Genomic DNA, 7060 nt, shown 5'->3' on the forward strand with positions numbered 1-7060 from the left:
GAAGTGAATTTTCTTAGTTGTGAAAATCGTTCTATTGATAGATTCTCGTTTTAAGTATTTCACCTAATAGCCTACAGTTAAAAACCCGAAATCAAACACAAAAGTATTGTTTTTAGAAAAATTGATATCAGCTTAAAAATAAATATTCTCTTGCTATGCTGTTTATCTTACTTAGATTTTATAAGACCAATCATTTTTGAGTGAATCTAAATCAAGTGACTGCAAACCTTTTATATGCTACTTCAAAAACTTAAATGGAGCTGGTTTGGCTGTGTAGAAGTGCACCATCATTGTCTTTGGCAGGTTAAATTTCTTCAGCTGCCGCAGGAAGTACATCCTCTGTTGGGCTTTCTTGACGAGGTCCTGGGAGATGATAGTTCCCAGGAAGCGGAAAGACTCCACAGTGTCACAGAGGGTGATGTGGGCAGGTGAGGCTGAGTTCCTCCTGAAGTCCACAACCATCTCCACTGTCTTTAGAGCGTTGAGACCTAGATTGTTTTGATTGCACCAGGTCACCAGGTGGTCAGCAACCCACCTGTAGGCACGAGTCCAATGAGGGAGGTGTCGTCCGCAAACTTCAGAAGCTTGACGGACTGGTGACTGGAGGTGCAGCTGTTGGTGTACAGGGAGAAGAGCAGAGGAGAAAGAACACATCCCTGGGGGGATCCGGTGCTGATGGTCTGTGAGTTGGAGACGTGTTTCCCCAGCTTCACATGCTGTTTCCTGTCAGACAGGAAGTCAGTGATCCACCTGCAGGTGGAGTCAGGCACGCCTAGCTGGGAGAGCTTCTCCTGGAGCAGAGCCGGGATGATGGTATTAAAGGCAAACAGGATCCTGGCGTAGGTTCCTGCGGAGTCCAGTGCTGGAGGATGTAGTGTAGGGCCAGGTTGACTGCATCGTCTACAGACGTATTGGCTCTGTAGGCAAACTGTGGGGGGTCCAGGAGGGGGTCGGTGATGGCTTTGAGGTGTGAAAACACAAGGCGCTCAAAGGACTTCATAACCACAGAGGTCAGGGCGACGGGTCTGAAGTCATTAAGTCCTGTGGTCCTTCGCTTCTTGGGGACAGGGATTATGGTTGAGGTCTTGAAGCAGGCTGGCACGTGACATGTCTTCAGTGAGGTGTTAAAAATGTCTGAACATTTATTAGCCTTTCTAATTGCATCCTGTCATCACTGTCATTTTTACTTGTATGCAGATATTTCCCTTTTGTATTTGATTATTGTAGAACTATACACACACTCACAAAGACACAGACAGTCATCGGCTGGCTGCCAATAAATCTATTGAAAAGCATCAGAGCATTCGACTGCATTCTTACCGATGCACCACAGTGGTCACCTATTCCCAACCAGCTACAGTTACAGTCCTAGTTATCAAGTCTCCATTACAGCCTTGCTAGCAGCTCTGTCCTTGCAGCTAAATGCTCAATATGCTAGCAATGACAATTGTTACGACAGGTCTTTTGATTAGCAGTTTGTTGATGTTATGATATCAGTTTAGTGTCTTTTCAGTGGTGAGCTGATACTGACGTGACCTGAGAGGGCCTGTGTGTGCGATGCTTGATAAGCCAGATGTGCATGTGTGGAAGGGGAGATTCATGGTGGAGATTGAGTGAGGTGATTGCTTTGGGGCTGGGAGCAGTGGCAGAGAGCCTCAAGTGGAATGATTGCCACACCACAGACACACTGAAGAATAACTCAGGGAGAAAGACTGTTCCAACAGAAAAGACTTGGCTTTCTTGTTTTCCCACAACCAGTCTTTGGTAAACCTAAACACACTAAAAGGCTTCCTCTACGAAGCGTTTTGGATGCACTTCTAGATATACATGTAAAAACTTTGTCCTGCTAGTGGGGATAGATGAAACTTCAGAGCATCAATAAAGTCACTAGGATTCATCCAGTGGGGACCATGGATATTAGCATCAAATTTCATGGCAATCCATCTAATAATTTTAGAGATATGTCACTAAAATAAAAAAAATGTAAACCTCATTGGGTCAGGGGAGGAACTCAGGGGATCACCAATGTGTGTCATCCTCTGAATTGCAATGCAATCCTTCCAGTAGTTGTTGGAATATTTCAGTCTGGCCTAAAGTGTTGGGCTGACCGACCGACATTGCCATCTCTAAAGCCAGGCCACTTACCAGGCCCGATACCATTTTTTGCTTCCCGATACCGATTCTGATAACTGAACTTGCGTATTGGCCGATACCGAGTACCGATCCGATACCAGTGTGTCATATATTTTATTATGTTTTAACTAGGGCTGTCAAACGATTAATTTTTTTAATCGCAATTAATCGCCAAATTTCTATAGTTAATCACAATTAATCGCATGTTTTATCACATGAATAAAATTCTATTATTTTGCATTTCAGAACTGTTTTTAAGTACATATTAACAATGGAAAGCCATTCTTACCAGTGTATCTTAATTGCGAATCAAATGAATGCAAAGAAAGTTACTTTATGAACTTGACTTTAAGATTTGTAATTGTTTATTATTTATTTACTGTAAACAAAAGAAACGTGTGAATCTGTCATTATTGCACAATTCCTACAAGTACCTAACCTAACTGAGATGTAACACTAACACTTTGCTTATACAGTACAAACAAAATGGTCCAAAAACCGGCTGCTACAGCAGGACATTTGTAACCTTTACATTTTTCTAATAAGGAATGTAACAATTCTCCTGGACAGAAAAGGGGGTGGGCAATGTCCCAAATGAGAAAAACAGTCAAATAAACGATACAAACAACAAAAAAAACGTATGCTGATATACATATTCAATATAGTACATATTCAATATAGTGTGCAGTAACCTCTAAATAATTTGGCTTACTCACTGACGTCCAGTGATCACTGGTTAATGAGACAGCGTTTGCAGCACTTTGCAGCAGTTTGAGTTGGGCTGTTTTCTCCGTGTCGTACAGGCTGTGTATGCATGAAACTACTGTCCCCCTCGACAACTTTTTAAAAGTAAACTTTCCATTCAGAATCTTATTGGCATCCATTTCGGCGTCTCGCGCTCGCCATCCACTCAACGTAACGTTAGCCTACTACTCTTTGGCCGGCTCGCAAGCCCAAACAAGTGTGTGCAGCGTGCCTGTTGTTTTGTTTCCGGGCTAGCTGGATCCGGTGTGGTGTTGTAGTTTTTCTAATGTTACTAGTTGTTGCAACAGCATGTGAAAAAAACTACAACGTTTGCTAGGCCAAAAAGAACGTTAATCTCGCGCTAAAAAAAATTAGGCCGTTAAAATGGGTTTGCGTTAACGCCATTAATAACGCGTTTAACTGACAGCACTAGTTTTAACAACTGTATTGACCCTTTGCACGCGACGTTACGCTCCACTCGCGCGAATTATGAACGCCATGACGGACGGCGAAAGAGCTATGCTGTAGATGGACGGCAAGCTAAACTCGTACGTTTTCGTTCGTGTTTGTGTTCTCACATTCACAATCTGCAGAGTAATCCTCACCAACACAAGCATATGTATGTATTGCCTTTCTGTTTTAAATGAGTGATAAATAAAATTATCCTCAACCAGCTAGCTGCTGTGCTAACCAGCTGTCCTGCTAACAGGTCCAACCTGATGATGACCCACATAACTAGCTAACATCGGGTATTCACTGACCTAGCTACATATCCAAAAAAGAAAGCCGTTCCCTTGATCATTTAACTTAACACACATACAAAAAATATTGGTTAAATTAAAGATGACATGGCACGGAAACTAGCTTCAAAAACGAGTTAAATGCGGGTCTGCGGAGCTCCTACCCTGGCTAGCTGAAGAGCTAGCTGCAGCTAGCTTTGGACTGCTCGCTAGCTGCTGCCCATCGTGTCGTAATATCCACCGGTCAAATCTTAACATAGGCTACACAGTGAATATAATCACAGATAAGAAGGTGGCTAGATGTTACAATTATGTGTGGTTACTACTGATCATAGACACTCCGTGATTTACTGCATGGATTAACGTGTGATAGATATTTAATGACTGCACTTCCCAGAGCTGGGATGCGTTCAGGCATCCATTAGCTAGGAAGTTGCATTGGCACACCCAGTGAACAACGGTATGTGGGTAGCCACGACCGACCATGTCCTCTAAAAACATGGGCTACGTGTTATATAAATCTTTACTTAAGTAAAGAATAGATGTTAATACAAAATAAACCCTAGATTGATGTCTTATCTTTGCCATTATGAGGTACCTCCCCCGCCGTCAGCGTAGCATCGCGTACCTGTAACCCAGCCAGCTACAAAGCACTGGTTAGCATCCAGACTTTTAAAAGCTTTGAGATCAGCACCAGTATATGGGGATACCCCGTTTACCACATAGTGGTACAGATCGTGTGGACTGAAGTCGGGCAGACTCAGTGATTTAATGAGGTCCGTGAAAACGGAGGGAGAACGAATTAAGGGTCGGTATCCAATCCTGCTATCTTCAACTTCTCCAAATACTGCTCTTTGTGAGCATCTACCAGATGCCCTACCTCGACCGATAACGGCACGACAACTTGTTGTTCAATAGAAGAAGCCATATAAAGCCATAAATACAGTTTATTTAGTGTTATGTATTTCAAACTGATTGAAACTATGAAACTTTCCGCTCGTCCACTACTGCTTAGCCTGTGCTTCCGCCGTCCGTCATGGCGCCGTCACGTGATCGTGTGACGTGTTTGCAAAGGGTCAATACTACTTTCCCTGTATGGATGTGATATTATTTCTATCTTTGTTGTCAGTCTGGCTCAGGTTAAACTCTTTGTGAAACATGAACAATGAATGCCACAGAACATTCTTTTATTATGCAGTTTGTCAGTTATAACGGAAAAAGAACATAAATAAACTACTTTAACGTAGATTTTCTTTAGGGCTTTATTATGTGGTATCGGATCGGTGCATAAACTGCAGTACTTCCCAATACCGATACCAGCGTTTTAGGCAGTATCGGAGCTGATACCGATACTGGTATTGGTATCGGAACATCTCTACTTGCATGCCTAAAAAGATCACAGCTCTGGTCCCTGCAGCAGCCAGACTAGCTTGTCCAACTCTGCCTTTGCTTATTTTATCTGCCTCTTTTAACATCTACTGTACATTTCTCTCTGTCTCAAACGAGTAATGCAGAAAAGCAAAATTGTAATTGCACAGCATGGAGTATGATAATTGAAGTGCTCTAAAAAAAGTCTTCCATTAACACTAGGGAAATGATGGACTGTGCTTGTGACATTCCAATGGAAAAGTAGCCACTTTTGCCAGTTGGCACCCAACCAGCCAAAGACTTATTCATTAATTTCTCCTGCTATGATACATTCACTGCCAGGCTTTTTTAATAGACCCCCCCCAAAAAACTTAACTGGCATGAGTTTCAAAACAAAGGTTTCAGTGTCATTTTGATTATGCGTAGTTTAATCAAATGTTAATTCAGGCACATCTGACATCATCCCACAATTATCCAGTTAATATTAGAGGAAGCGGGTGTTTAAAGGAGCCTTGGATGAAAGGTATTACCTATAAGTCTTATAATGAATAAGCCCTAATGTTCCCATTCATGTTAGTCAGGTGATATTTTCTCCATGATTTAGTTTTGTTTCTCTTTTGGGGGGATTAAAGCAGAGTGCTTTTAGCTATTTACGCTATTTAAGGTGTAACTCTTTGATTTCAAATAACTAAAAACCTCATATCTGAGCGAGTTTTGTTGTCTTTTTTTGTGTTCAGCTTCTCCATTGCTCTCCATTGGTTTGTGAGGAATATTCTCCTCTAAGACACGAGAATGTAGTACAGGCTTTTGAAGCTTGGCTCGGTGAAGGTTGTATAATTCCAAGTGGAGCTTTTTTCTCCCCCTCATGCAGATGGGTGAAGTCATGGAGTCTGAAGCTTTGATTAGACACGCTGTTAGATTACTGCCTCAAGCTCCAGTCTCCCTGTGATGATATAGCCTCGCCCTTGACCCAACACTTACCTGCTTCCCTGTGATCCTAGCCACTGTCATCTGTCAAGGCTGCTGGCTGCAGACTGTGAGTGTGCTTGTATATACATACGTAAGGATGGACACGTCTGCTGGGCAGAATGCGTCACACATGGATGAGCTCTCGGACAATTTTGTGTTTTTTGCTTTTTCTTTTTTGTTGACCTGGAAAAATATCATATTATCGCTGTCTTTCATCTCAACCGCCTGATCCCTCCAAGTTGTCTATTGTTAGCCCTGCAGATAGTACATTGGATCGTATTTTACTGTGGCCTTGGTGACAGTATTTCCAAGATCGATGGGCCTTTTTTGCTCGCTTTGTGGGCGCTGTTGAAAGGACATACAGCAGTATAACTTGTTATTCTCACTGTGGTGCAATTTCACTCTTGACACACATTACAGTGGGTTTCAAATCACATGTTTCACATTTCATCATCAATCTAAATGAAGAAAAAAAAATTATATCAATTAATTCAACATTAATTCAACATTAAGCAATAATACTTTGCCAAGTGCAGATTCAGATTGTATTGTGAATTGAGAGCATAGATAGTAAATTAAGCCAGCACTCACACATGGCGTTCATGGTGTTTTTATTGTCAGGCCCCAATTCAAAGCAGTGAGACCTCGCCAGCCGCCCCTGTCGCCCCCTCTCAGCATGAGAGCGAGTCGAAATTATGAGCAAGCGTTTATTAGGATGCCTGAGCACGCTGTTCATCAGCCGCACAGTGGGGGTTATTTCATTTCCCAAGTTTTGTGGAAAATTCAGGTTATTCATATCATCCCAGATGTTTGCCAATTTACTTAACATCCATAACATATGCAATACCCCAAAGCAAACAAGCACCCTGGCTAATCACAGGTTACTCACTGAGAGGCTGAGTCTAGCGCTGCCAGTTTCCATGCAATATGACATAATTCTAATGTCACCCAGCCAAAGGGGCACACAGCGGAGATTCGGTAATGAGTTGGAGTGTAACAAACTGCATGCCGCAAACACCTTTTTACTCAAAGCTCTTCAAAGGTTCGGCTCACCCAAATTATAAAAAAATATATTTATTACACTCACCTCCAGTGGTATCTTGCCA

This window comes from Sander lucioperca, chromosome 19 (genome assembly GCF_008315115.2).
Source record: "Sander lucioperca isolate FBNREF2018 chromosome 19, SLUC_FBN_1.2, whole genome shotgun sequence".
In the NCBI taxonomy this organism is placed as follows: domain Eukaryota; kingdom Metazoa; phylum Chordata; class Actinopteri; order Perciformes; family Percidae; genus Sander; species Sander lucioperca.